We start from the raw sequence: 10567 nt of genomic DNA, 5'->3' as shown, positions 1-10567 counted from the left end.
CAATAGTTATTGATCCAAGAAGAATATTTTTTATATTCTTTTTATTAAGCATTTCAAAACATATCATCACTGAAAAATGCCAACATATGCGATGCCCCACCACTGGACCAGTAATCAAGGAGCCTCAATCCTGACTCGTGGCAACAGTGGGGTCGTACTCTTTGAGGATGACAAGTACACACATAGTATTTCCAGATGCAGCTCTCTGCATCAAGTGCAATTTCCCTTAAGAGCACATAGAGACCACAGGGAGTCTGGGGCTCATTTCTATACTCTTTCTCCAGATACCCAATAAGACTCCACACTGGCACAGCTATAGAGTTGAGATCTCAGCTGAGTGTCCAAGCCAAGACCTCCAGAGCCCTATCTGTTCAACCAGTACTTTGTGTCCCTGCTCAAGTAGCTGACAGCTGACACACACACTCTTTGAAGTTTGATTTACACACACACACACACACACACAAAATTGAACAAAGGTCCAGTACCACAATAAAGTGCGAAAGTCAATTTTAATAACTTGATAAAGCTGAATACATGAGCGCTTTAAGCCTGAGACACAGACTTCTTCAGATAAAAGCACTGGTGCCAAAAACCTGATTATATACAGGTCACTTAATACAATAATTAACAATCAATTAATTAATTAAATTAAACAGTACCCTTCCTTGTTAATTTTTAAAAAAAAAAAAAACAGAGTCTAAAATCCACTTCCAATTGAAAAGTGTTATATAAATGTTATGTATTATACAATACTACTTTATAGAATTCCAAAAAATCTTGTTTCTGCATATTGAAATGCACACAATAAACAACCAAATGTTAAAATTTTTAAAAAAAATATGCTAATATGTTGTTATAAAAACATGAACTCCACCATATATTGCATGCTATTGTTCATTAAATACACACACACACACACACACACACACACACACACACACACACACACACACACACACACACACACACACACACACACACACACACACACACACACACACACACACACACACACACACATACACACACACACCTGGGAAAGGCTAGCACAAGTTTACTAACTATGCCCCCTTTTGCCCAGACTATAAGATACTTAACACTGCCACCAGCCAACTCTTTACCAGCAACTTTAAGGTCCTTAACAAAGGGTGTCCAATCTTACTGTGTAATATTAATATTAATACAAATGGTAGTTTGACCAAGAGCAAGGCTATTAGGAGTGGCCCACACAGTGTCACCAAATAAATCTGCAAATAGCTCCCTCACCAGTCCTGGCTTCAAGTGTGTGGTCTGTCTGGGTTCCCCCAGGCTACCAGACCCACATGCTTGTCTCCAAGCCTGACTGCATGTAACTGCATAGGTTCATAGTTCATAGATTAGTACTAGGCTAACTGGCCTTGCGAGCCATTTTAAGCCTAGCCAATTATCCCCTGTGAGATTCAAACCCTGTACCTTGTGTTTGTAAGGCAAACACCTTAACCATTAGGCCACCCTCCCAACCCAAATTTTCTTGCGTTGGCCGGGAATCGAACCCGGGTCAACTGCTTGGAAGGCAGCTATGCTAACCACTATACCACCAATGCTTATGCACACAAGGTACTGCATTATCAAAATAATTTCTTATCAGGATATCTGCAGGGAAATCCTCAAACACACCTACTTGCTTGCTTCCTTTTCCACCCTTCCAGTCAAGGTGAATCCTAGCCAAAGGTATTTGGAATGGGTTCCCTTCTAAGGCACTGACTGGAGTAGACTGCCCAAGAAAGTAGTGCTCCTCTTTAATGAGTGCAGGCTTCACAATGGTTATGTCAGAGGCTGCATCTCTATTAGCAGTGGCCTCATTTCCATCTACTAAGAGAGGATATAACCTCTTGGGGTAGTTTGGTACCCTTGTTGTCTCCAGACAACTTACTGTTAGCATTCTGTAATTCCCAATTGCTGGCTACCCCACCTTTTGTTCCCTACCTTGCCTCTGTGGACATCTATCTGCTACATGGCCCCACTGGTTACACTTAAAACATTTAACCCTTGATCCTGGCTATGTACCTGAACTAGTGGCTTCCCCTGTTACTGGCTGAGTCTGTTGGGGGTGGTTTAGGCTACCTGCCAAGGGTTCCCTTAGACCCATGTGCAGCACTGAGTATCCCTTTCTTGTGCAGTGATGCCCTGCTTGCTAGGTATAGGTCTCCCTTTTTTCCCAACTCATCTACGGTATTACATTCTCTATCTGCCAACCAGATTCTCATGTCCTCAGGCAAAGTGCTAAGGGCTTGTTCCCTCACCAGAAGGTCTGCCAGCCCTTCAAAAGTGGTGACCTGACACCCGCTCACCCACCTATGAAAATAAGTGCTTAACTCAGCAATATATTCACACACACTTTCATCTGCCTTGTGTCTATGCTCACAAAACCTTTTTATATAAGCTTCAGGTGTTAACTTAAAACACTCTAATAAACATTTTTTAACTGAATTATAATTTAAGCAATCAGTATCAGACAATTTAGAAACAGCAGTTACAGATTTACCATGGAGTAAGGGGGTCAGGAACAGTACCCATAGCCCTTGGTCAGAATTATATTGTTTACATACCCTTTCAAACATATGAATAAAACTATCAAACGTATCACCCTCTGTAAATTGTGGAAACAAAATGACTGACCTTTATTGCTTCTGGGGTTTGGTTAGTTCCTTCCCCATAACCTCCATGATCCTGGTGAAGAGTCAGCATCTCCTTTTCATGTTGCCTCTGTGTCTCATTTTCTTCAGCTTCCAGACATCTCAGTCTCACTTCTGCTTCTAATTCCATTTGCTTCTCCTTTTCTTCAGCCTCCAAATGCCACAGTCTCTCCGTTGATTCTATTTCTAACCATTTGGCCTCCAGTTCAAGTCTCTTTAACTCCAGATGGATTTTTAAGTCCTCTGTGGGAAAGTTGAACTGACCATTTTCTGAGAGTTGTACATCCCCAAGGCCAGTCTGGTTATCTTCCTGGTTGCTGATCTGTGATGCAGCTGTGACTAAGGCTGCAACCATTTCCACTTTACTCAGGTTGGCATGCACCAGTCCTTCGGCTTGGCACATCTCAACCAACTGGCTCCTTCTTAGCTTACCATAATCTTCTACTGACATCCTTGCCTGCTCTCACTGACTAACTAAGCTAACATACAAAATCTATTGTGATATGATACTCTGAATGTCTACTATGTGGCTGCTTGTACAAACACCTTCTTTAGTGACCACTGTTTACAGGCTATAGGAGTTCAGTATCCACACCACTGAATCCTAATATGTGATGTGGTGATCCCACCACTGCTAACCAATAATGTGATGTGGTGATCCCACCACTGCCAACCAATATGTGATGCGGATATCCCACCACTGCCAACCAATAATGTGACACCCCACCACTGGACCAGTAATCAAGGAGCCTCAGTGCTTAGCTCTGGCAAAAGTGGGGGCATACACTGGGAGGGTGACAAGTACACACACAGTATTTCCAGATGCAGCCCTCTGCATCAAGTGCAATTTCCCTTAAGAACACACAGAAACCACAGGCAGTCTGGGGATGGTTTCTTCCTCTTTCTGCAGATCTCCAATAAGACTCCCCACTGCCACAGCTATAGAGTTGAAATCTCAGCTGAGTGGCCAATCCAAGACTTCCAGCACCCTCTCTGCCCAGTCAGTGCTTCATGTCCCTGCCCAAGTAGCTGATCCACGCACACACTCTGAGGTTTGATTTACACACACACAACCACCTGGGAAAGGCTGGCACAGGTTTACTAGCTATGCCCCCTTTTGCCCAGACTATAAGGTAGTTATTGCTGCCACCAGTCATTGCCTTATCAGCTACTTTAAGGCACATAACAAAGGGTGTCCAATCTTACTGTGTAATATTAATATTAATACAAATGGTAGTTTGACCAAGAGCAAGGCTATTAGGAGTGGCCCACACAGTGTCACCAAATAAATATGCAATACTCTCAAAACTTATATAGCTCTAAAAAGATCCTCCATAATAAAATATTTAAATATATTTAATAATAAATAATAAAAGAACAAGGCAATACTAAATATAGATTCACAGTGACATCAAGAGTTCAAAACCACAGGAAATATTTAAAACAACATTGCAGGAGAGTCTCAAATAAATAAAGAAAATATCTAAACTAAACTTTCCTATATTCCTGAATGTATCTATGAAAATTACTGTACCCCAGAAACTTACTTCATCAGGGCAAGGCAGATGTGTGGTGAATGGTTCTTGACAGGTCCGAGATCAAATACAGAATGTTATGTGTCTCGAGGAGACCTCTCAAATTAATATATCAAATATTACTGCTGGGATAGTTTGCAGAATGACATAATTTCTTGTCATCCGACTCTATCCCAGGTGAAACCCCCACTGCTGGAAGCTAGCAGTATTTAGCATCTACCTGTGAAAATACATAGACTTCAGATCTTTGGCAGATGCTGGAAGTCATAAAATAATTGCATTCCTTCATGCTTACAGGACTAGTAATTCCTTCACACTAAAGAAAATACAAAAAGCTTCTCGGCCCAGACTATGTGCCTCTAGCTACATTGAAAACTGAAAGATAGCATCTTTTATTGTGTAACCATAAAGTCATTTAATTTCAGATATTTTTTTCTGAAGTTAACCTCCTTTATTCCATTTTCTACTGTTAAAATATATGCATTTAAACAGCTTCAGTAATGCATGTACATTTCTGTTCTCTTCCAGCAGGGCACAATGTGGATCCATTTTAAGGACAAGCCTTTTGCAAATACTCTTGTCAACATACATGTCTGTACAAGCAGTTTGATATACACATGACATACAGTTCTAATACATTTGTAACACAAGCATCTTACACAAATCATTTGGTATTCACCAATTACATATAATTATTTACAAAATTCCAACTAGTTGTGCTGGCAGAATCTCCCTTTGTTACAACATATTTTTCTTTTGATGTTAATCCTTTTTGTATTATAACAATACATGCATAAATATATTTTATACAACAGTGCTTAATATAAAAAATGTTATTTTTGTATACATACTGCAACCTTTAAAGTGATTTGGTCATCTGTAGCATTATAAAAGGTGTCTGGCAGCTTGTTTTGTTAGTGGAAAAACTTTTTATATTGCCTCTTTTCCTATGATCAGGCCACTGAACTTAAAAGTAAACTTTAACCTCAGTGCCATCATGGTAGTGAAAATATGGATGCAGAGCACACTCTACTTACAGTGACGTCATGATGGACCACCATATATTTATATGGACTGTTGTTTAATAAAAAGTATATTTAGCTTTTTATTAAAAAATGGGCCAAATAATGAATTGCAGCAAAGTAGATGCATCATTGCATTTAATACACTAGATGTCTCAAAACACCTAGGAGCATGACCAACTCTTTTTAAATTTTAGTGCCATAATATTAATTCATATTTTTGTTTTCCTCAACCCCCACCATCCTTTGGGGGAGACTACAAGCTGTCTTTAACTACAACCTTGACAGTGCATTTGCACTAATGAAACATGAGATCCAAGAAGGATGTTTGAATCTACTTCTACCCAAGTTTGGGAAGTCTGTCTTTGTGAATGGCTGATCATCTGTTTCTTGAGCAACCTGATCGATCACCCTTTAAAAGTGACATATGGTTCCAGACTCTATACAGTTGGCACGGCTTTCTCTGGAGTCCCCTGGGGCCTGTATTTTTCTTCTTCTTCTTCTTCTTCATCAGTGACTTACTCTGCGACTTCTTCTTTTGTTATGTAGCCTATTATGTGGATGATTCTGAACCCTCTGTAGGTCTAATTTAAAAAGAACTACAGCTTCAGATCAACATACTATGAGACCTGCTATTTTAGTGAACAGTCAATACTATTTGGATCCAATGTATGACTGTGAAATAGGGTAACATCACATCACAGACCCACTAAGCACTGACACATCCCAGGTGGAACACTTTAAATACATGGGAGTCTGGCTTGGTCCAACAATTGTTCTTTAAACTCCATGGAGAAAACTTTAATGTGATGAATCACTTTTCACTCTGCAAGCTGTCCAACCTCCTTATGATGGAAACAAGGAGTGACATGAGCTTTAATGTGCTCATACTCAAGTAGGAATATATGTTCCCTTATAGCACTTTGTTCTTCACAAAATGCATAGGTGTCACAAAGAACACCTACTGTGAAGAAATCTTTTGTGACGAAAGTGCTTAGTTGTATATTTTCAATAAAGCAGAGCATGTTTTGTGCACTGGTAACTTTTTTGTTTTTGGTCTGTCGTAGGTCTGCTTTAAGTACTTGACAAGGGTAGCAGTAACTTTTATGTTTAATTACTTAAAGGTATAAATGACTGAGTATCTTCTGGCCCCCTTACTCTCTTGCCAAGTGTTCCTGTATTACTAAAAATGATCTACAGGTTTATTACAATGATTTGTCCCATTTTCACTACAGTACCCTGTTAAAGAATGCCAGTTGGTTACCTATAACAAAAAGAGTCACCTTACTTCTAGCCACCCTTAATTTTAAACTCTTACAGCTTAATTATTCTCTCTGTCTTGTTCTTCAATTAAAAGCTATCAAGAAACACACTGAAGCTTCAAGAAGTGGATGAATTAGGTCTCAAAAGACTCACCTCCCAGTCTGCAGCAGGAAGAAAAGAAATATTTTGTAAAGTGGCATTCATTACCTGGAATCAACTTCCCAGTCAAACTGGAAATATAAAAGAGTAGAACAAATTTAGGGCAAAAGTAATGGATTTCCTTAAAAATTATTAAGAATGTAATTGTTTTCTGGCAGTGGGTAATGGTTCCTCTGTCAGCTTTTAAGCTTTTGACTCAATTATGTAATTTCTGCTCTAGACTAAACACGTAATGAATCACCTAAATAGCTCTTCACTTTTATTTGTCTTACTGTTTGCTTATCTGTCATGTTCATCTAAATTACTGTTAATTGAATTTTAACTCAGCATAAAGGCTTAACTGAGGCTGCAAAACTGTATATAATACAATGCATTGTTAGCATATCTGTGAATAAGCCCCTGTAAATGATCTACTTTATGGTTTTACAAGACAAGTTTGTTTTCTAGTTACTAGTGTTATTGTGTGCCAGCATGGCATAAAACCATGTGCACACGCACACGTGCACACACACACACACACACACACACACACACACACACACACACACACACACACACACACACACACACACACACACACACACACACACACATTGTCCACTGGCATTCCGCCCCATTCACATATATCATCTGTGGATAGTGACAATTTGAGAGGGCATAATCAGCAGTAGAACAAAATGCTAAAATTAATATATAACCTTGAGTGTTTGCCTCCTTCCTCTGTAACTAAAGTACACTGACTCTTACATTTGTCTCTCTGACCCTAATTTTTACAGGTATACCTTGTACCTTTCTGGCTTTCTAACACTCAGACATGGATTCCTGTTGAACGTTTTACTTACTTGTCTGACATTTGAACAAGTAACCCTTGTAAAAATTCCTAGAATTGTATAATGTTGGTCTCTTTCCTGCTAAACATAAGTAAAATTAAAGTGCTGAGTGCAAGTAACATTAAAGCACTGAGTGCAGATTTTAGGCCCTTACATTCACCTTACCTCTGGTGTGGTGTCTTGAGTCAATCAAGGTATTCCTCTAACCACTCCTACTGTCCTCTCTTTTCCCCCACCCCCTTCTTTCCTCATACAGGTTAAACTGCTACAACTTAGTACAGGCATCATTTTCAAACTTAGGTGCTTAGGATTTCGCTCTCTCTTCCACCTTGGCTGACCTGGTGTGACTCAGTGTAAGTTTCTTCATTGTATGGAGTTTTTTGCTGTTTTTTGTGTGTAACTGAATGACCTGATGCTCCCACCTAAAGCTCTGAAAATTATATGCTAAACTCATAACTTACAGCTAGCAACTACCCTGAAAAAGTATAAAACACAGTCTAAAACATAGTGTATAGCTTAATGTAAAATATAGTTTAAAAATACAGTTTAAAAACACAGCCATTAAGTTAACACTAAATACAGACCATATGGCAACAAAAAGCATAAGAAAACACTTGTAGTCACTGTTAGCCCTACTCTGCTCGCTTCACTTGAGCTCGCTCCATGCCCCTCCCTGCCCCCAGTTCCCACCCTCCCCCAGTACCACTAAATTTATAGTTACTCAACCACACCCCCGGTTATAACATCCTATCAGCTTTCACCTAACATACATATTCCAGGGTCTATGTCAGATAAACGAAAACGCAATCTATCGAACGCTCATATGAGTGAATAATCATAACATTGAAATTAACCCCCCACACCCCCACTAAATATATATTTCTACTCTCAGGTCACACTACAGTGAGGAAAGGGCAAATATCCCACTCTTCACTGTACCGCAATCCCAAAATACCATTTCTGATGTTATGATTATTTGCTCATATGAGCGTTCGATAGATTGCATTTTTGTTTGTCTAAAGTAGACCCTTTCTCCACCCACTCTATTATTTCTAAATTTACAGTCAGACCTTCTGCTGTTGTGCCATACAAACAACAGATCCTAACTACTATACTCCTCCTCTCATAATGCTATGCTCATCTTTATTACCCATTCTGCTGGCCACTTATTTACTCACCTTGTATGAAAACCAGTTTCTCATTGGTTATCAGTACCCAAAAGGCCATACTATCACCCCAGCTGTAAAGCATCCCACCTTCAGCCATGCTAATAATAATGGGTCCAACTCAACATCTTGTTCACTCTTTCCGAATACCAACCCCTGGCTCATTAGCCCTAGATCTAGACAATATTACAAACTTATAAACAAACTCCTAAAGCTTATCACTAAGCACAGACCTAGCCTAATACTCGGTGGTGATAGTCACCCCAACCCTGGCCCATCCACTTCTGATATATACACCTCTACTTGTAACCTAAGCTACAAAACTATAATCAGTAGACAAACTAACTCTCTCCTGGTCTGTCATCTCAATATTAGAAGCATTAATAACAAGGTTCATGAACTGCATGCACTCCTGGCTGTCCACTCCACTGAGATTCTCTGTCTATCTGAAACCTGGTTAAAACCTAACACTACCAACAATGAAGTGTTACCACCTGGGTATAACATACACAGGCTGGATCGTGTTTCCAGGATGGGTGGGTGGGGTGGGTAGCTATAATCTACAAATCTGAGTTGAATGTGACCATAGATGTTACTCAACCACCTCAGATTAATAACTCCAAAATTCTTGCCACTAGATTGCAACTTAACAAAAGTAAATGCATCAACATCATCTGCATGTATATTCCCCCAGGTAACAATATAGCCACACTTGAAGATACCCTACACTGGCTATCATGTCATACCCCCAAGAAACCCTACTACTCGGAGATTTTAACATAGACTGGGGCACCTGTTCCTCAGAATCCCCATCTACCCATATTAACCTGCATGCATTTACACAAATCATAACCACCCCTACCAGGCTATGAAAACCCAACCAAAAATAAAGCATACTCAACTGAGTACTTCTAAATAGTAAAACCCAACTGTACACCGCTGGTACCCTCCCTGATGACCTTCTCACTTATATAGTTAAGCAATAAGCAATTAATCCCCAACAACCCTTGCTTAGAAAAGTCATAAACAAAAAAGACTTTGACCCTTCCAAATTCCAACAGGAACTTAACTCCTGTAACTGGTCTATTCTAAAACACCTCCCCTTAGAGGAGGCAGTTGCATATTTTAACAACAAATTTCTTGAGATCCTTGATTTGCATGCACCTACCCGTTCAAAGAGAACAAAAGCAAAAACTGCACCATGGCTTTCTAAAGAGTCTAGACTAAAAATTACCAGTAGAAACTACTTTTGGGCTCTATAGCGCTCTACTAAAGACCCCCAAGATCATGTTAAATACAGACAAGCTAGGAATGAAACTAAAAAATCCTTTTTACAAGACAAAAAACAGTACTATTGTAATTTACAAACAGCAAACCAGAACAATCCTGAGAAGTTCTGGGCAGGTCTAAATAATCTACTTCATCCTGGACAAACTTCTACCCCTATCCCCGCTGCTACTATTGATACTCCCCCCCCCAAGAATGTTTCAACAGATTCTTTACTGAGACAATTCAAGCCCTAGCTAGCCAATTACCTCCTAGCTCCCCTGGCCCTGAAAGTACCACCCTAGAAACCTACGCTCGTTCAGCTTCCAACCACGTTGCTTATCTGTACCTTGATCAAAAAATTAAAACCCACCACACTCTCCGCTGATCAGCTCCCCATTGAGTACCTTCAAAAATCAGCTGATGCTATTGCCTACTCAGTATCAATACTAATTAATCATTCCATAGCAGAAGCTAAAATTCCTACCATTTGGAAAACATCCGACATAATCCCACTACATAAAGGAGGCTCCTCCACTGAATTCTTCAATTATTTATCAAGTAGTTTTAAGAAAGTTGAGTTGAAGTGTGAGACTGCATAATTAATTGCTTGTAGTGAGTTTGAAAAATTAATGGGTTGAAGTTTGGATA

At 39.6% G+C, this 10567-nt stretch overlaps 1 non-coding gene across 1 annotated transcript; it reads right to left on the bottom strand.

The window, feature by feature from the left end:
• Nucleotides 1–1511: 1511 nt before the first annotated feature.
• Nucleotides 1512–1583, bottom strand: TRNAG-UCC. The gene has a single exon. It is a non-coding gene; the product is annotated as a tRNA-Gly (tRNA).
• Between the last annotated feature and the right edge of the window lie 8984 nt (nt 1584–10567).

The sequence above is a fragment of the Protopterus annectens genome, chromosome 13.part0 (genome assembly GCF_019279795.1).
Source record: "Protopterus annectens isolate FY-2018-M chromosome 13.part0, PAN1.0, whole genome shotgun sequence".
NCBI lineage: Eukaryota > Metazoa > Chordata > Ceratodontiformes > Protopteridae > Protopterus > Protopterus annectens.
Note: the sequence above shows the minus strand (reverse complement) of the source record. Positions and strands in the feature narration are given on the sequence as shown.